Source organism: Piliocolobus tephrosceles, chromosome 8, assembly GCF_002776525.5.
Source record: "Piliocolobus tephrosceles isolate RC106 chromosome 8, ASM277652v3, whole genome shotgun sequence".
NCBI lineage: Eukaryota > Metazoa > Chordata > Mammalia > Primates > Cercopithecidae > Piliocolobus > Piliocolobus tephrosceles.
The window spans coordinates 14,628,471-14,649,201 of NC_045441.1; the positions used below are offsets into that span (position 1 = coordinate 14,628,471).

General features: G+C 48.1%; 1 pseudogene; it reads left to right on the top strand.

Moving 5' to 3' along the window:
• The first annotated feature begins 2,229 nt into the window (after positions 1 to 2,229).
• LOC111547009 overlaps positions 2,230 to 20,731 on the top strand; it is a 36,692-nt pseudogene continuing 18,190 nt past the window's right edge.

Genomic DNA, 20,731 nt, shown 5'->3' on the forward strand with positions numbered 1-20,731 from the left:
TCTTGAACTCTTGACCTCAAGTGATCTGCCTGCCTTGGCCTCCCAGAGTGTAGGGATTACAGGCATGAGCCACTGCGCCTGGCCTAGGATTTCTTTGTCTTCTTCCAGTGTTAGTTCAAGCTCTCCTCTCCCCACTGTTGTTTCTTACCGAGTCCCTCAGCGGTCCTCCAAAAACCATATTATAGATCTAAAATTGCTTTTCAATTCTGGAATTCAAAAAAGTCTGGAGGCTGGGTGAAGTGGCTTACTCTGGTAATCCCAGTAATTTGGGAGGCTGAGGCAGGAGGAGGGCTGGAAGTCAGGTGTTCAAGACCAGCCTGGGCAACATAGCAAGATCCTTGTCTCTACATCTCTGCAAACAATTAAAAAATTAGTTGGGCGTGGTGGCATTCACATGTAGTATCAACTATTCAGGAGGCTGAAGCAGGAGGATTGTTTGAGCCCAGGAGTTTGAGGATGCAGTGAGCTATGATTCCACCACTGCACTCCAGCCTGGGTGACAGAGTGAGACCCTGTCTCTTAAAAAAAGAGGAGGCATGGGTGGGCACAGTGCTCATGCCTGTAATCCCAGCACTTTGGGAGGCCAAGGTGGGCAGATCACTTGAGCTCAGGAGTTCCAGAGTAGCCTGGCTAACATGGTGAAACCTCGTCTTTACTAAATATACAAAAATTAGCAAGGGGTGGTGGCGCAAGTCTGTAATCCCAGATACTTGGGAGGCTGAGGCAGGAGAATCGCTTGAACTTTGGAGGCGGAGGTTGCAGTGAGCTGAGATTGTGCCATTGCAGTCTGCACTCCAGCCTGGGTGGCGGAGTGAGACTCTGTCTCAGAAAAAAAAACAAAGAAAAAAAAAAAGAAAAAAGAAGGGGAGATTAAGACATTCAGATAGAGACAGCAGGGGTGTATGTGCACAGAGGAAAGACCATGTGAGAACCCAGCAAGGAGGTGGCCGTCTGCAAGCCAGGGAGAAAGGCTTCATGAGAAACCACCAGCATCTTGATTTTGGACCTCCAGCCTCCAGAGCTATGAGAAAATAAATTTCTGTTGTTTCAGTCACCTGGTCTGTGGTATTTTGTTATAGCAGTCTGAGCAAACTAATACAGCATCTCAAAGATGCCTCTAACCCAATTCCATTCCCACCCTAAGAAAGAAACTGTGGAGAACCTGCAAGTTGAAGGGTTATAATTTTGAGGTCAGTACAGTAAGTCTGTCCTTTTAAATAGGCCAGACCCGTGAATGTAAATGCCATTGGTCCCCTTTGATGAGACATTCTTTGTGCATGGCCTACTCTACTGCCTGAGGCTGGTCTGACCTTATGTTCAAACTCTGTTGTTTGCTTGGGGGCCTTTGGCTCAACATTTCTTTTTTTTAGAGGCAGGTTCTTGCTCTGTTGCCCAGGCTGGAATGCCTTGGTATGACCATAGCTTACTGCAGCCTTCAGCTCCTGGGCTCAACCAATCCTCCCATCTCAGCCTCCTGAGTAGCTGGGACTATAGGTGCACATTACTATGCTTGACTCATTTTAAAATTGTAATTTTATTTTATTTAATTAATTAATTACTTAATTTTTTTTTTTTGAGACAGAGTCTTGTTCTGTTGTCCAGGCTCCAGTGTAGTGGTGTGATCTCAGTTCACTGCAGCCTCAAACTCTTGGGCTTAAGCGATCCTCCCCCTTCAGCCTTCAGAGTAGCTGGGACCACAGGTGTGAGCCACCATGCCTGGCTCACTTTTTCATTTTTTGTAAAGACAGGGTCTTGCTATGTTGCCCAGGCTGGTCTCAAACTCTTGGCTTCCAGTGATCCTCCCACCTTGGCCTCACAAAGCACTGAGATTATAGACATGCACCACTGTGTGTGGCCAGTTTCCAATTTGAGCTTGTGTTGTTATAAGCCACTACATTTGTGGTAATTTTTTTTTTTTTGAGACAGAGTTTCACTCTGTCGCCCAGGCTGGAGTACAGTGGCCCAGTCTCAGCTCACTGCAACCTCCGCCTCCTGGGTTCAAGAAATTCTCCTGCCTCAGCTTCCCGAGTACCTGGGACTACAGGCATGTGCCTCCACATCTGGCTAACTTTTGTATTTTTAGTAGAGATGGGGTTTCACCATGTTGGCCAGGCTTTTCTTGAACTCCTGACCGCAGGTGATCCTCCCACCTTGGCCTCCCAAAGTGCTGGAGTTGTAGGTGTGAGCCACCGCATCCAGCTTAATTTGTGGTCATTTTTTATAGCAGCCATGGGGAACTCATACAGATACTCAACCAACCAGAGATCCCCCAGTCCAGTACTCAGTCTTGAATGCATGGCTGGACTCCAAGCACATTCGCCCATTCTGAGTTGACTGAGCTCACTTGGGCCTGGAGAGAACGTTATTCCAGCTGGCCAGCTCCCAGCCCCGTCCAGGAAGGCTGAGTCTCAGACCCAAAGAAAAACAGAAAAAAAGCCAAGGACCCTCCCTGCCTCCCTCGTCCCTTCCTTCCCCTTCATGGGGCTGGCTGAATGGGAATCTCATGAACTCCTCAGCTCCCGGCAGGCGTCAGCCCCGTGGGACTCTCCTTTGTGGTCAGAGAGTCATAAATTTGCCTTCTGTCGTGGTACAGCCAGCAGGCCTGCCCTGTCCTCCTTCTAATTAGGTCTGCAGACCCCAGAGCCTGTCCCTCATCTGCTACTATCCTGGCAGCATGCAGCCGCCTTCCCAACAGAGGCACCAATGATGAGCACACGGGTCAAAGACCTTGACCCCACCATCGCTTTCTCCAGACCATGGCAGCATGGAGGCTGCTCCAGTGTCTGGGCCCGAGAGCTGGATTTCCCTGTTGGCCCTTCTCCCAGCCTCTCTCCTCATTAAAACAGCATCCTTCATGGCATCATGCATCCAGACTCGCCATGCATTGATCAGCTCTATTAACCTACTTCGCATTCCAAAGCCACACAGCCATTCCCACCATTTCTGCCCTGTGTAAATCCTCACCCAAAGCACACTGCGCGCCCTCTGTCTTCCTGCTATTTTTTTGTTTGTTTGTTTGTTTGGTTTCCTACTCTTTTTTCCTAACAAAGTTTTTGTCTCTCCAAGGTACACGATCCCACAACCCATGTGACTTAAAAATTCTCTCTGGGCCGGGCGCGGTGGCTCAAGCCTGTAATCCCAGCACTTTGGGAGGCGGAGACGGGCGGATCACGAGGTCAGGAGATCGAGACCATCCTGGCTAACACGGTGAAACCCCGTCTCTACTAAAAAATACAAAAACTAGCCGGGCGAGGTGGCGGGCGCCTGTAGTCCCAGCTACTCGGGGAGGCTGAGGCAGGAGAATGGCGTGAACCCGGGAGGCGGAGCTTGCAGTGAGCTGAGATCCGGCCACAGTACTCCATCCCGGTCGACAGAGTGAGACTCTGCCTCAAAAAAAAAAAAAAAAAAAAAAAAAAATTCTCTCTGGGGCTGGACACGGTGGCTCACGTCTGTAATCCTGGCACTTCAGGAGGCCGAGGCGGGCAGATTACTTGAGATCAGGAGTTCAGACCAGCCTGGCCACATGGTGAAACCCTGTCTCTACAAAATACAAAAATTAGCGGGGGTAGTGGCCCAAGTCAGTAATCCCAGCTACTCGAGAGGGAGGCTGAAGCAGGAGAATCGCTTGAACCTGGGAGGTGGAGGGTGCAGTGAGCTGAGATCGTGCCACTGCACTCCAGCCTGGGCGACAGAGCAAGACTCCATCTCAAACAAACAAAAAAAAAAAAAAAAGAAAAGAAAAGAAATAAATTCTCTTTGGAAGAGTGAAATTCTGTCATTTGCAGGAACACGGATAAGCTTGGAGACCATTATGTGAAGTGAAATAAACCAGACATAGAAAGACAAATGGACTGGGTGTGGTGGCTCGTGCCTGTAATCCCAGCACTTTGTGGAGGTGGGGGGATTGCTTGAGCCCAGGAGTTCTTTTTTTTTTGAGACGGAGTCTAGTTCTGTTGCCCAGGCTGGAGTGCAGTGGCTGGATCTCAGCTCACTGCAAGCTCCACCTCCCGGGTTTACGCCATTCTCCTGCCTCAGCCTCCCGAGTAGCCGGGACTACAGGCGCCCACCACCTCGCCCGGCTAGTTTTTTTTTTTTTTGGAATTTTTTAGTAGAGACGGGGTTTCACCGTGTTAGCCAGGATGGTCTTGATCTCCTGACCTCGTGATCCGCCCGTCTCCGCCTCCCAAAGTGCTGGGATTACAGGCTTGAGCCCCTGCGCCCGGCGAGCCCAGGAGTTCGACACCAGCTTCGGTAACAGAGCAAAACCCCATGCCTACACAAAATAAAAATAAGAAATTAGCTAGGCGTGATGGTGTGCGCCTATAGTCCTAGTTACCAGGAAGGCTGAGGCAGGAGGATCGCTTGAGCCCAGGAGGTCGAGGCTGCAGTGAACTATGATTGCATCACTGCACTCCAGCCTGGATGACAGAGTGATACCCTGTCTCAATTAAAAAAAAACAAAAAAAAAAAAAACAAATGCCACATGATCGTGTTAATATGTGGCAGCTGAAAAAGTTAATCTCATAGAATTAGAGAGGAGAGGCCAGGCACTGTGGCTTGCACCTGTAATCTCAGCACTTTGGGAGGACAAGGCAGGTGGATCACCCGAGGTCAGGAGTTCTCCAGCCTGGCCAACAGGGTGAAACCCCCATCTCTACTAAAAATACAAAAATGAGCTGGTAGTGGAGGTGCGCGCCTGTAATCTCATCTACTCAGGAGGCTGAGGCAGGAGAATTGCTTGAACCCGGGAGGCAGAGGTTGCAGTGAGCCAAGATCGCGCCACTGCACTCCAGCCTGGATGATAGAGGGAGACTTTCTCAACAACAAAACAAAACAATTTATTTTCTATATTCAAATAGGTAGAAGAGCAGATTTCGAATATTCCCAACACAAAGAAATGATAACCGTTTGAGGAAATGAATCTGCTAATCACCCTGATGTGATCATTACACGTTGTATACATATATTGAAATATCATGCTGTACCCCGTAAATTCTCACAATTATTACATAAATATACAATTATTATATATAAATTAAAAATAATAAAAGCAAGAAAGAGTTCTTTTTGGCATTTTAAACAGGAAATCCCCCCTGTTTGGCTTGTGAATTTGAGAGGCAGTGTTCAAATCATGGCTTGGTTAGTGTGTGACCTTAAGGAATGATCCGTTACCCGGGGCAGCACAAACAAACCATCCCACAACTTAGTAGCATTAAATGGATTGCCCCAAACTTAGTGCCTGTCATGATTTATTTGGACCAGCAATTCTGGAAGTACTTGGCTGTGCAATTCTGGCTGGAGGCAGGTGGAGGGGTGGAGGGAGTAAGGAGGCAGGCGGGGGTGAGAATGGGGCAGTGAAGAATGGGATAGTGGAAGGCTGGCTGGGGATGTGTCTTCATATAGTTTCAGGGCACATCCTAGGGTTAGCTTGGGCTTCCTTGCAGCATGGTGGCCTCAGGGCTGTGAATCCATTTACACGACAGCTCGGGGCTACTGCATACATGTTTTAGACTGTAAATTGGAGGCTGAAAAACATCATAACATCACTTTTGCCCTACTCAATGACTATTCTGTTACTAAGGTTGGGCCAAAATTAAAAGGGGGGTGGTCACAGGCCCCCACCACCTTTTTTATTTTCAGACAGGGTCTCCCTCTGTTGCCCAGGCTGGAGCGCAGGGGCGCGATCATAGCTCACTGCAGCCTTGACCTCCCAGGCTCAAGCAATCCTCCTGCTTCAGCCTGCCAAGTAGCTGGGACATGGACATGCACCATCACACCTGGCTAATTAAAAAATATATATATATATATATTTTTTGGGAGGCTGAGGTGGGCAGATCACCTGAGGTCAGGAGTTCAAGACCAGCTTGGCCAACATAGTGAAACCCCACCTCTACAAAAAAATGTAAAAATTAGCCGGGTGTGGTGGGGTGCACCTGTAGTCCCAGCTACTCAGGAGGCTGAGGCAGGAGAATCACTTGAACCCAGGAGGTAGATGTTTAGTGTGCTGAGGTCGTGCCACTGCACTCCAGCCTGGGCGACAGAGCGAGACTCCATCTCAAAAACAAACAAACAAACAAAGAACAAACAAAAGCCATCCTGGGCTGCATGTGACTCGTGGGCCGCAGGTTGGACAAGGTTTTTCTAGACTCTAGGGCCTCAGTGTCTTTCCTGTCTAGGCCAGTGTCTTTTTTTTTTTTCCCCCGAGATGGAGTCTTGCTCTCTCGCCCAGGCTGGAGTGCAATGGCGCGATCTCTGCCCACTGCAACCTCCGTCTCCAGGTTCAAGCAATTCTCCTGCCTCAGCCTCCTGGGTGGCTGGGATTACAGGTGGCTGCCGCCACACCTGGCTAATTTTTGTGTTTTTAATAGAGACGAGGGTTTCACCATGTTGGCCTGGCTGGTCTCAAACTCCTGACTTCAGGTGATCCACCTGCCTCGGCCTCCCAAAGTGCTGGGATTACAGGTGTGAGCCACCACACCTGGCCGCCTGTGTCTTTATGTTCCTTCCCCTCCCAGTCCACATGGTCCCGGTTGCCCCTCTCATATCCACCATGCACACTGCAGGCAACATGAGCTTTCTAAAATCTCAATCATGACAGTCTTTGCTAAAAATCTTCAGTGGCCTCCCCAGGACCCAAGAAGAAACTGCGAACTCCTTGGGCTGATATTTGCCATCTGTCAGCATCTGGCTCCATTTTTTTTTTTTTTTTTTTTTTTTGAAACAGAGTCTTGCTGGGTTGTGTAGGCTGGAGTGCAGTGGTGCGATCATGGCTTACTGTAGTCTTGAACTCCTGGGCTCAAGTGATCCTCCCGCCTCAGTCTCCTAAGTAGCTGAGACTACAGATGCACACTACCACACAGGCTAATTTTTTAATTTTTATTTTGTAGAAATGGGGGTCTTGCTATGTTCCCTAGGCTAGCCTTGAACTTCCGGCCTCAAGTGATTCTCCTGCCTCAGCCTCCCAAAGAGCTGGGATTACTGGCACGAGCCACTGGGTCCAGCCTCTGGCTGTGTATTGAGTTTTCATCTTCCTCTCCTGCTTCTCCTTTCTCAGGTCCCACATCCCAGTGGTGAGAGACTCTGCCCCGTGCGCAGCCCCGGATGATCCCCGGCTCCCTTATGTTCAGGGGCCTCCCCACACACAGTTCCTGTGCCTGGAAAACATGGCCTCCTCTCCTTGGCCTTGGAGGGGGATCTCAGGGTTTATCTTGCATGTCTCCTCCTCCAAGAAGCCCTCCATGTCCTGCCTGGACCCTCAGTGCTCCAGCTGCTGTGGAGTCACATTTGCGTGGCTGCTTCTCATCTCCCTAGGCTCGCCCAGGAGAGGCTCTGTCTCCTCCATCCTCGCAGCTCCATCCCTGGACAGAGCCCAGCACATGGCGGTGACAGTGAGTGTTCATGGATGGCATTCTGTGTGTTCCGTCTCATTTATCCCCCTGCACATAATGGTGGTTTGACAATTTTTTTTCCAAGTAGCAAATATTAATTTTTTTTGTTTGTTTGTTTAGAGACGGGGTCTTGCTCGGTTACCCAGGCTGGAGTGCAGTGGCGTGATCCAACTGCAACTTCCAGCTCCTGGGCTCAAGCGATCCTCCCGCCTCAGCAACCTGAGTAGCTGGGACTGCAGGCATGCGCCACCACGCCTGGCTGAGGTTTAAATTGTTTGTGGAGATCAGGGTCTCACTATATTGTCCAGGTTGGTCTCAAAGTGCTGGGCTCAAGCCATCCTTCTACCTTGGCCTCCTAAAGGGCTGGGATTATAGGTGTGAGCCACTGCACCTGGCCTGCATATGTTAATTTTTATCCTTTTTTTTTTGAGACAGAATCTTGCTTTATTACCCAGGTTGGAGTGCAGCTGTGTGATCGTGCGATCTCGGCCCACTGAAACCTCCACCTCCTGGGTTCAAGTGATTCTCATGTCTCAGGCTCTTGAGTAGCTAGGATTACAGGTGCATGCCACCACGCTCAGCTAATTTTTGTATTTTTACTAGAGACAGGGTTTCATCATGTTGGCCAGACTAGTCTCAAACTTCTGACCTCAGGTGATCCGCCCACCTCAGCCTCCCAAAGTGCTGGGATTACAGACATGAGCCACCATGCCTGGCCATTAATTTTTTTTTTTTTTTTTTTTTGAGACGGAGTCTCACTCTGTCACCCAGGCTGGAGTGCAGTGGCGCGATCTCCACTCACTGCAAGCTCCGCCTCCCGGGTTCACGCCGTTCTCCTGCCTCAGCCTCCCGAGTAGCTGGGACTACAGGTGCCCGCCACCGTGCCCGGCTAATTTTTGTATTTTTAGTAGAGACGGGGTTTCACCGTGTTAGACAGGGTGGTCTCGATCTCCCGACCTCGTGATCCACCCGTCTCGGCCTCCCAAAGTGCTGGGATTACAGGCGTGAGCCACCGCACCCAGCATTTTTTTTTTTTGGAGATGCAGTCTCGTTCTCCTTCCCAAGCTTAACTGCAGTGGCCTAATCTTGGCTCATTGCAACTTCTGTCTGCTGGGTTCAAGTGATTCTCCTCCCTTAGCCTCCCAATTAGGTGGGACTACAGGCCCATGCCACCACGCCTGGCTAAGTGTTTGTATTTTTAGTAGAGATAAGGTTTTATCATGTTGGCCAGGCTGGTCTCAAACTCCTGACCTCAGGTGATCCACACGCCTTGGCTTCACAAAGTGCTGGGATTACAGGACAGGACTGGGCTGATTGTGTCTGGCCAGTGGTCATTAATTTTTAGAACAATATTTTTAACCCTGATCAAATAATTTTCATGCTCGTCTTCAGACATTTAAACAAACCAAAAAAAAAAAAAAAAAATTACCTGTAATCCTACAATATGCCAAATGTGATGTTTACATTTACATTTGAGGTGTGTACTTCTAGATTTCTCTCTCTTCTCCCACCACAATCTCTCTTCATTGTTAAAAAATAGACTCAAATTCCTCCATACATGTTATAACCTGGTTTTCTCATGTAACCATAAATAAAGAGCAGATTTTTATATTCATCTTATTTGTTATTTTATTTTATTTTTGAGACGGAGTCTTGCTGTGTCGCCCAGACTGGAGTGCAGTGGCGCAATCTCAGCTCACTGCAACCTCCGCCTCTTGGGTTCAAACAATTTTCCTGCCTCAGTCTCCCTTCTTATTTATTTGTCATCTGAAGTTGGAGTACAGTGGTGCAATCTTGGCTCACTGCAACCTCTGTCTCTCGGTTTCAAGTGATTCTCCTACCTCAGCATCCCGAGTGGCTGGGATTACAGGCATGCACCACCATGCCTGGCTAATTTTTGTATTTTTAGTAGAGACGGGCTTTTGCTGTGTTGGCCAGACTGGTCTCGAACTCCTGACCTCGTGATCCACCCGCCTCAGCATCCCAAAGTGTTGGGATTACAGGCATGAGCCACCATGCCCAGCCTATCTTTGCTTTTATATTTGTATCATAAGATGTGCATCTTGTTGGAATTTTACTAGTTGACTTTAACTTCAAAAAATCCAAGTATGAATCTATGTTTCTTTACTCTTCAAAGTCCTAAGCAAAACATGGTCTATGGATGTCTCCCTGTAGCAATGAAAGATGTAACAAGTTTTTATTTTCTTTCTTTTTTTTTGAGATAGAGTCTCGCTTTGTCGCCCAGGCTGGAGTGCAGTGGCGCGATCTCGGCTCACTGCAAGCTCTGCCTCCTGGGTTCACGCCATTCTCCTGCCTCAGCCTCCCGAGTAGCTGGGACTACAGGCGCCCGCCACCTCACCCGGCTAATTTTTTTGTATTTTTAGTAGAGATGGGGTTTCACCGTGTTAGCCAGGATGGTCTCAATGTCCTGACCTCGTGATCCGCCCACCTTGGCCTCTCAAAGTGCTGGGATTACAGGCGTGAGCCACCACGCCCGGCCAAGGTTTTATTTTCTTTCTCCTCCATCATCATCCAGCTTTTGTGGATTTAAACAGGGTTTTATTTATTTGCTTGTGTGTGTGTGTGTGTGTGTGTGTGTGTGTGTGTGTGTATTTTAGAGACAGAGTCTCACTCTGTTGCCCAGCTGGAGTACAGTGACGCAATAAAAGCTCACTGCAGCCTTGAGCTCCTGGGCTCAAGTGATCCTCCCACCTCAGCCTCCCGAGTAACTTTGATACAGGCATGCACCACCAAGAACGGCTAATTTTCAATTTTCAATTTTTTTTTTTTTTTTCCCGAGATGGAGTCTTGCTCTGTCGCCCAGGCTGGAGTACAGTGGTGTGATCTTGGCTCATTGCAAGCTCGGCCTCCCGGATTCATGCCATCCTCCTGCCTCAGCCTCCCGAGCAGCTGGGACTACAGGCGCCTGCCACCATGCCTGGCTAATTTTGTTTTAGCATTTTTAGTAGAGACAGGGTTTCACCGTGTTATCCAGGATGGTCTCTTATCTCCTGACCTCATGATCTGCCCGCCTCGGGCTCCCAAAGTGCTGGGATTACAGGCGTAGGCCACCGTGCCCGGCCTTTCAATTTTTTTTTTTTGTAGTGATGGGGGTCTTGTTGTGTTGCGTAGACTGGTATCAAACTCCTGACCTCAAGTGATCTGCCCGACCCAGCCTCCTAAAGAGTTGAGATTACTGGCATGAGCCACCATGCCCGGCCAAACAAGGTTTGAAACTTAAAAAATATCATTGAATTATTCACATTATATATTTTCTTATTCAGAGATTTTGAAATTTGCATGGTTTTATAACCCAACAACAATACCATTTAGTCTTAACTCCAGGCTTTAGGGCTTTTCGCTGGGTTTCCTCAGTTCTGTGTTTTATTTTATACTTCAATGGCCAGAGTATGTCCTCCAGTAATTTTATTCAAGAGAGATTGACTTTCTAAGCCCTTTTACTACCAGAAAGACAGAGAATACTGTCTTTCTTTGTTAAAAAAAAATTAAAATTAAAATTAATTTTTTTTTTTTTTTTTTGAGATGGTGTCTTGCTCTGTCACCCAGGCTAATGTGCAGTGGCACGATCTCAGCTCACTGCAACCTCTGCCTCCTGGGTTCAAGTGATTCTTCTGCCTCAGCCTCCTGAGTAACTGGGATTACACATGTGTATCACCACACCTGACTAATTTTTGTATTTATAGTAGAGACCGGGTTTCACCACGTTGGCCAGGCTGGTCTTGAACTCCTGACCTCAGGTTATCTGCCTGCCTCAGCCTCCTAAAGTGTTGAGATTACAAGCATGAGTCACTGCACCTGGCCTTAAAAATGTATTTATTTATTTTTGAGATGAAGTCTCTCTCTCTGTTGCCCAGGCTGGAGTGCAATGGTGTGATCTCAGCTCACTGCAACCTCCGACTCCTGGGTTCAAGTGATTCTCCTGCCTCAGCCTCCCGAGTAGCTGGGATCACAGGTGCCCACCACCATGCCTGGCTAATTTTTGTATTTTTAGTAGAGACGGGGTTTCACCATGTTGGTTGGGCTGGTATTGAACTCCTGACCTCAAGCAATCCACCTGCCTTGGCCTCCCAAAGAGCTGGGATTACATGTGTGAGCCACTGTGTCTGGCCTAAAATTTTATTATTTATAATATATATTTAAGATGTACAACATGATGTTTTGATATACATTTGCCTAGTGAAGTGATTCCTACAGTCAGGCAAATTAACACATCTGTCATCTAACATGGTTTCCTTCCCTTTCATCTTTTCTTCCTCCTCCCTCCCCCTCCCTCCCTCTCTTCTTTTCTCCCTCCCTCCCTTTCTTTTCTTCCTCTCTTTCTTTCTGTTTTTTCCCTCCCTCCCTCCCTCCCTCCCTCCTTCCCTCCCTTCCTTCCTTCCTTCCTTCCTTCCTTCCTTCCTTCCTTCCTTCCTTCCTTCCTTCTTTTCTTCCTTCCTCTTTCTTTCTCTTTTTCCTTCTGTTTAGTACGAGTACCTAAAATCTACTCTCTTAGTAAACTTCCTTACACATCTTTCTGTGGCAACAGAATATCTGGCCTTTTGCTAACAGTACTGGAAAAGGTGATCCGAGCTCCATTTTTAAAAGGAATAAAGACAATAAAAAACAAACAAAAATGGCTCAACACAGGAGAGAAGCCCCCAGAAAACTGTCATGGAAACACAGAGCTCACATTTGCTGAGGCCTGAGGTGCGAGCACCCCATGACCTCCTGACAGTCCTGTGATTCCTGGGAGGTGCCTAGGGAGTTAGTGGTGCTGGTTACTATTTCAGAGATAAGGGAAGAGGTGTGGTGGTGGGGTGGGGGTGGGTTGTGATTTACAAGTTGGATTTTTTGCAATCCCAGGTACTGGACTGGAGAAGTTGTCTCAGGGTTTCCAGTTCTCTTCTCTGAGCCCCAGTGTCCCAGGTCTAGATCCCTTTCAGAAGCTTTTTTTTTTTTTTTTTTTTTTTTTTAGACAGAGCCTTGCTCTGTCGCTCAGGCTGGAGTGCAGTGGCATGATCTCGGCTCACTGCAACCTCCACCTTCCAGGTTCACATGATTCTCCTGCCTCCACCTCCCGAGTAGCTGGGATTACAGGTGCGTGCCACCACACCCAGCATAATTTTTGTAGTTTTTGTAGAGACAGGGTTTCGCCATGTTGGCCAGGCTGGCCTCAAACCCCTGACCTCAAGTGATCCTCCCACCTTGGCCTCCCAAACTACTGGGATTACAGGCATGAGTCACCATGCCTGGCTATGACTTCCGCCTTAACCATGGTTCTCCAGAGAAACAGAACCAGTAGGATAGATATAGATACTACGATCCAATGTTTGTGTCCAAATGTTTGCATCCCCCTAAAATTCATAGGTTGGACTATCCCCAATGTAATAATATTAAGAGATGAGGTCTTTAGAAGGTAATTAGGTCACAAGGGTGGAGTCCCCATGAATGGGATTAGTGCCCTTATAAAAGAGGCCTGGGGGAATTTCTTCTCCCCTTCCACTGTGGCAGGATGAGCTGTGGACAAAACCCCTCGGACACCAGGTTAAAGAAGGAAGTGGCTTTATTTAGCCAGGAGCTTTGACAGACTCGCGTCTCAAGAACCGAGCTCCTGGAAGAAAGAGTTCCTGGCCCTTTTAAGGGCTTACAACTCTAAGGGGTTCCATGTGAAAGGGTCGTGATAGATTGAGAGCACATGTGGTTAGAGTGGGGGCTTAATCTTTTAACCTCGGGCCTGGTCATCAGTGGCACTGGTTGGTCTTGTCACTGACTTCATTCCTGTTGTTTTTCAGCTTTTACTTCCTCCTTCTCTTCAGAGACAGGAGACAGTAAGAGAAATGTACTCTCTCCTCACCACCACATAAGGCTGCAGCAAGAAGGTGCCATCTGTGAAGTAGAGAGTGAGCCCTTACCAGATTCCAAATCCGCCAGCACCTTGATCTTGGATTTCCCAGCCTCCAGAACCATAAGCAGGAAATTTCTGTCATTTATAAGTTACCCAGTCTATGGTATTTTTGCTAGAATATCATGAATGGAAAAAGATAATAGATAAATATTTATTTATATATAAATATGTATATTTCATAAATATATATTTATGAAATGTATTACATAAATTTCATATAATAAGTGAAATTTATTATAAGGAATTGGCTCACACAATTTTAAAGGCTGAGAAGTCCTACAGTCCACCATCTGCAAGCTGGAGACCCAGGAAAACTGGTGGTATAAATTTCAGTGTGAATGCAAAGAGGCCTGGGAACCAGGAATGTGATGCTGTTAAGTCCTAGTCCAAAGGCAGGAGAAGATTGGTGCCTGAGCTCAACCAGGCCAGCAGAGAGAAAGAGTTCAACTTTCCTCCATGATTTTGTTCTCTATGCCCTCTGTAGGTTGAATGATCGCCACCTACATTGGGGAGGACCATCTACTCAGTCCACCGATTCAAATGCTATCTCTGCTGGAAACACTTTCAAAGACATACCCAAAAATAATGTTTAACCAGCTGTCTGGTCATCCTGTAGCCCAGTCAAGCTGACACACAAAATTAAGCATCACCCCTGATTAGGGCAGGCCCACCAAGGATACTCTCTGTTTCTGAGTCAGTTGTACCATATGGAAGTGACTATCCCAGTGTCTTCACACTGAAGGAGAGGGAGATTATATGGAGCTTGACCTCAAGGAGGGGGAGATTATATGGAGCTTGACCTCAAGGAGAGGGAGATTATATCAGGCGGGTGTATCTTGGGGGCTGCCATAGCACATTGCCACAGGCTTGGTGGCTTTAATGAACAGAAATTTGTGTTCTCAAGTTCTGACAGTTAGAGATCCAAATCCGGCAATTTGGCAAGGCCAAGCTCTTTCTGAAGACTCTAAGGAAGAATTCTTTGCCTCTTTCTAGCTTCTGGCAGCTGCCGGCACTGTTTGGCATTCCTTGGCTTGTAGATGCATCATTCCAGTCTCTGCCTCCATCATCATGCCGTATTACCTTGTGTGTATCTGTAATTTGTGTCTCTTATCCTTTTCTTTTTTTTTGAGATGGAGTCTCACTGTGTCACCCAGTCTGGAGTGCAGTCACGCAGTCTCAGTTCACTGCAACCTCCACCTCCCAGGTTCAAGCGATTCTCCTGCCTCAGCCTCCCTAGTAGTTGGGATTACAGGCGCCCACCACCACGCCTGGCTAATTTTTGTATTTTTAGTAGAGACAGGGTTTCAGCATGCTGGCCAGGCTGGTCTTGAACTCCTGACCTCAGGCGATCCACCCGCCTTGGCCTCCCAAAGTGCTGGGGTTCCAGGTGTGAGCCCCCAAGCCCAGCTCTCCTCTTTTTCTAAGGAGGACACCAGTTGTATGAGATTTAGGGCCCACCCTAGTGCAGTGTGACCTCATCTTAACTTGATTACATCTGCAAAGACCCTACTTCCAAACAAGGTCACATTCACGGACACTAGGACTTAGGACTTCCACATATTTTTTGGGAAGACACAATTCAACCTGTAGCAGAGACCATCTAAGAATTGTGCCTACCACAGACGATGACATCGATTCAGTGCTTTTATTTATTTAATTTATTTATTTATTTTGAGATGGAGTCTCGCTGTGTCTCCCAGGCAGGAGTGCAGTGGTGTGATCTCGGCTCACTACAACCTCTGCCTCCAGGGTTCAAGTGATTCTCCCGCCTCAGCCTCCTGAGTAGCTGAGACTACAGACGCACGCCACCACACACGGCTAATTTTTGTACAGATGGGATTTCACCATGGTGGCCAGACTGGTCTCGAACTCCTGACCTCAAGCAATCCTCCCACCTCGGCCTCCCAAAGTGCTGGGATTATAGGCGTGAGCCACCACACCCAGCCTGGTTTAGTGCTTTTCTAACTGGGACCCCCAGTGGAGCACGTCAGGGCTGCTTCAGGAGACACGGCAAGGCTGAGTGGACAAGGCTCTGTGTTCCCTTGGGGTCCCCTGGGAACCACAGTGCTTGCTGGTGTGCCCCCCATTCACTGTTTTGCATGTGGCAGCTAAGATTTGACTTGGAAAGTAGGTCCTGCCATTCAACAGGAGCCTGAAATGAACACATCCCCTGTGCAGATGCTGTCTGCAGGCATTTGAGTATCTGTACATCATTCTAGACTTTTGCGGCGGCGTGACTGCTTTCTAAGCAGTCAGAAAGCCTTTATCAAGCTCCCAAACAGTATTTCCTGGCCCCCTGGGGACTGCTCCAAGCCTTGATGAAGGCAGCATTTATGAAAAGTAAACACCTCATAAATAATCAAGTGGATTCCCAAGAATGCCAAGGCTTTGTCAGAATGGGTTTTAGAAGCATACTTGGTTTCCCCACACTCTCACCCCTTCCCCATATGCTCAGTGACTAGAGAACTCCCAAGTGGACCAATCCTTATGGACAAGGTGGTTGAAAGTCGTTCTTCCGTTTATTCTATCTCTCAACTCCCAAAGTATTTTATGATTGCTATTATTATTATTGTTATTTCGAAATAGGGTCTCACTTTGTTGCCCAGGCTGGAGTGTAGTGGTGCAATCATACCGCCTCCTGGGTTCACGCCATTCTCCTGCCTCAGCCTCTTGAGTAGCTCAGACTACAGGCGCCTGCCACCATGCCTGGCCAATTTTTTTTTTTTGTATTTTTAGTACAGACAGTGTTTCACTGTGTTAGCCAGGATGGTCTCGATCTCCCGACCTCATGATCTGCCTGCCTCAGCCTCCCAAAGTGCTGGGATTCCAGGCGTGAGCCGCTGCCCCTGGCCTACCTGAATCTTAAAGGCACCTTTGTCTGTGGATGGCTGCCAAATTATTGTTGCTATGGGAGCACATGAATAGAGAACCTCTTATTCCATCATCTTGCTGATGTCACTTCTTGTTCTGTCTTGAGGCTTTGGGTAGGCCCCAGCTTCTGTAGCCTGGTACGGGGGGGCAGGGTAGACTGTGAAGCTTCAAGAACTGGTCTGTCTGGGCCAACTGGGTTGCTAGGAGAGGGCAGGTGGTGGTGGCTAGCATTGGGGTCAGCCTCTAGCTGGTGAGCCCTGGGGATGTTCAACATGGGGGTCCAGGTGCTTCTGTGGTGTGTAGCCCTTCAGTGTTGGAGATGTTCTTTTTTCTTTTTTTTTTTTTTGAGACGGAATCTTGCTCTGTCACCCAGGCTGGAGTGCAGTGGCCGGATCTCAGCTCATTGCAAGCTCTGCCTCCCGGGTTTACGCCATTCTCCTGCCTCAGCCTCCCGAGTAGCTGGGACTACAGGCGCCCGCTACCGCGCCCGGCTAGTTTTTTTGTATTTTTCAGTAGAGATGGGGTTTCACCATGTTAGCCAGGATGGTCTCGATCTCCTGACCTTGTGATCTGCCTGTCTCGGCCTCCCAAAGTGCTGGGATTACAGGCTTGAGCCACCGCGCCAGGCCAGAGATGTTCTGCAAATCTGGTGTTTTAGACAAAAGCCAGCAAACTTGATGACACACTGGGTTGGCCCTAAGGATGTGGGAGTCAGGCTTCCTCATGCCAGCATACACTGCCACAGTGACTAGGGCGGGCGATTTGGTAGCATCTCTTCAAATTGAAAATGCATGTGTTATTTGACCCAGCATTTCAGTGTCTAAGGCTTTATAACACTGAGGTCCAGAATCATGTAATAAATCACAGAATGCAGAACAGTATTTATTCCAGGATTGCTTATAATAGTTAAAAAAAAAAAAAAAGGGAAGAAGAAGAAGAAGAAGAAGAAGAAGAAGAAGAAGAAGAAGAAGAAGAAGAAGAAGAAGAAGAAGAAGAAGAAGAGGAGGAGGAGGAGGAGGAGGAGGAGGAGGAGGAGGAGGAGGAGGAGGAGGAGGAAGAGGAAGAAGAAGAAAGAAAAGAAAACACAAATCTTTACCTAAAGAAGAGATCTATAATAAACTATGGCAGCCGGATGCGGTGGCTCACACCTGTAATCCCAGCACTTTGGGAGACCAAAGTGGGCAGATCACCTGAGGTCAGGAGTTCCAGACCAGCCTGGCCAACATGGTGAAACCCTGTCTCTACTAAAAATACAAAAGTTAGCCAGGCACGGTGGTGGGTGCCTATAATCCCAGCTACTAGGGAGGCTGAGGCAGGGGGCTAGCTTGAACCCAGGAGGTTGCAGTGAGCTGAGATGGTGCCCCCGCACTCCAGCCTGGGTGACGGAGTGAGACCTTGTCTCAAAAAAAAGAAAAAAAAAAAAAGTAAAATAACAAAAATAAAAATAAAAATAAAAATAAAAATAAAAATAAACTGTGGACCTCCGTACCATAGACTCTGCAGCCATGAAAAGTGAGGAAGGCTTCCTGCACCCACAGAGGCCAGTCTCCAAGATATATCATTAATGAGAAAAGTGAGGCACTGAACAATGTAAATGGCATACAGTTTGTGTAAAAAAAATTCTATACACACAGATGTGAATGTATATGGATAACCATTTCAGAAAATGCTCACAAGAAATTGGAAACAGCCGTTCCCTCGGGAGAACAAACCGACGTGGCTTCGAGACAGGAGAGAAACATGAAATTCTAACAGCTTACTCTTTTGTACCTTTGGAATTTTGTACATGTGCATTCCTCATTTGAATAAATAAACATCTTTTTTTTTTTTTTTTTTTGAGATAGAGTTTTGCTTTTGTTGCCCAGCTGGAGTGCAGTAGTATGATCTCGGCCCACTGCAACCTCCGCCTCCTGGGTTCAAGCAATTCTCCTGTCTCGGCCTCCTGAGTACCTAGGTGCCCACCACCACGCCCAGCTAATTTTTGTATTTTTAGTAGAGACAGGGTTTCCCCATGTTGACCAGGCTGGTCTTGAACTCCTGACCTCAGGTGATCCACCCGCCTCCGCCTCCCAAAGTGCTGGGATTATGGGAGTGAGTCACTGTGCCCAGCCAGTATTTTATTTTTTTTGAGATAGGGTCTTGCTCTGTCGCCCAGGCTGAAGTGCAGTGGTGTCATCACAGCTCACTCCAACCTCCCCCTCCCAGGTTCAAGTGATTCTCCTGCCTTAGACTCCCGAGTAGCTGGGATTACAGGTGTGCACCACCACACCCAGCTGATTTTTGTATTTTTAGTAGAGACGGGGTTTCACCATGTTAGCCAGGTTGGTCTCAATCTCCTGACCTCAGGTGATCTGCCTGCTGCCTTCCAAAGTGCTGGGGTTACAGGCGTGAGCCACCAGCTTTGGCCAGGAAATACTATTGGAACCCTGCTACTGCAAGTGTGGTCCATGGACCAGGAGCTTGGGCCTTCTTGGGAGTTTGTTAGAAGTTCAGAACCTTGGGCCCTATAACCCAGACTCCACCTTTTATTTATTTATTTTTTTAAAGGAGTCCCCCCCTGTCGCGCAGGCTTGAGTGCAGTGGCACGATCTCGGCTCACTGTAACCTCTGCCTCTTGGGTTCAAGTGATTCTCCTGTCTCAGCCTCCCAAGTAGCTGGGACTACAGGTGTGAGCCACCGCACCTGGCTAATTTTTATATTTTTAGTACAGACGAGGGCTTACCACGTTGGCCAGCTTGATCTCGAACTCCTGACCTCAAGTGACCTGCCCGCCTCGGCCTCCCAAAGTGCTGGGATGACAGGCGTGAGCCACGGCGCCCAGCCCAGACTCCACAATTTAAAAGGCTTACTTTTCTGGGTCGAGTTGCCTTTTTCTGGGGGTGGGGGATGAGTTGTTTCCAGGGAAGGCACTAGTGGCTCATTTTTTCAGTCTACCCAATGTCCCTGTACATGAATGTTTGAGAAGCACTTTGTTTCTTTTAAGGATTTATTTTACTTGGATTTTAATTTTTATCTTTATTTTTAGAGACAAGATCGTGCTCTGTTGCCCGGGCTGGAGCGCTCACTGTAACCTTGAACGTCTGTGCTCAAGCGATCCTCCTGCCTCAGCCTCCTGAGTAGCTGGGACTACAGGTGTGCATCACAACGCCCAGCGAATTAAAAAAAAATTTTTTTTAAAGAGATGGGGTCTCACTCTGTCACCTAAGCCGGAGAGCAGTGTCACTGTCATAGCTCACTGTGGCCTTGAAGTTCTGGGCTGAAGCAATCCTCCTGCCTCAGCTTCCTGAGTGGCTGGGACTACAGGCATGAGCCACGACATTCTGAAATTATAGGCATGCACCACCATGCCTGGCTAATATTTTTATATTATGTAGAGATGAGGGTCTCACTATGTTACCCAGGCTGGTCTCGAACTCCTGGCGTCAACTGATCCTTCCTACTCAGCCTCCCATACTTGTAACTTGGGATTACAAGTGTGAGCCATTGCGCCCCAGCCTCACGGTCTCTTATGTAATCACAGCACTTTGGGAGGCCGAGGCGGGCGGATCACGAGGTCATCCTGGGCGACAGAGTGAGACTCCTCAAAAAAAACAAACAAACATACCCCAAAGGCTCTTCTGTGGTCAGGCTGAGGGGTACCTTGGAGAGAATGTGGAGGCCAAGCAATAAACTCCTGTGATATGAGGTGGGGTGGGCAACTGTACCACCAAATCTTTTTTTTTTTTTTGAGATAGTCATTCTCTGTCACCCAGACTGTGGTGCAGTGAAGCACTTATAATTTTTTGTAGAGACAGGGTCTTGTTCTGTTGTCCAAGCTGGTCTTGAACTCCTGACCTCAAGCCATCCTCCTGCCTCGGCCTCCCAAAGCACTGGGATTATTACAGGTCTGAGCCACCACGCTGGGCCTTACGCTTACTCTTCGGAGAGAGAAGTGAAGTGTTTGCCTCAGCCTGGGAATGGGTCATGTGCAAAGTAAATAAAGGCAATGCCAAATGTCAGCACAACAAGCAATTGAACAGAATGATTGCAAACTGCTAATGAAGGAGAAGGTAAGGTGCGGTTAGGATGAACTGCAGATGGGTCCGTCCCGCAGAGGTCACTGAGCACCCACCCTGCTGTCCGGCTGTCCTCTCCGTGGAAAAGCTACGGCTCTGTGTTATTTTTCCAAAGCGTGCATCTTGACGAGCACATGGAGCCCAGGCGGCATCTTTGCTGCTGCTCTGGCCGTGTAAGCAGCTGTATTTTTAGGGCACCCGGGGGGCTCGAAGGTCTTTGCTGACTTAAGGAAATAGGTCACTGTATTGCAGCAGATCCTTGTCGTGGGGCTGGGGTGGCTATTGCCACTATTTTATGGGACCGGGAATTTGGAATATTATGGTTGCCCTTGGACATGCAGTGAGAGGGAGGATTCTATTTTGCTGGAATTTATAGTCTTTTCCTTCCCTCCCTCCCTCCCTCCCTCCCTCCTTTCTTTCTCTTCTTTCTCTCCTTCCTTCTTTCCTTCCTTCCTTCTTTCCTTCCTTCCTTCCTTCCTTCCTTCCTTCCTTCCTTCCTTCCTTCCTTCCTT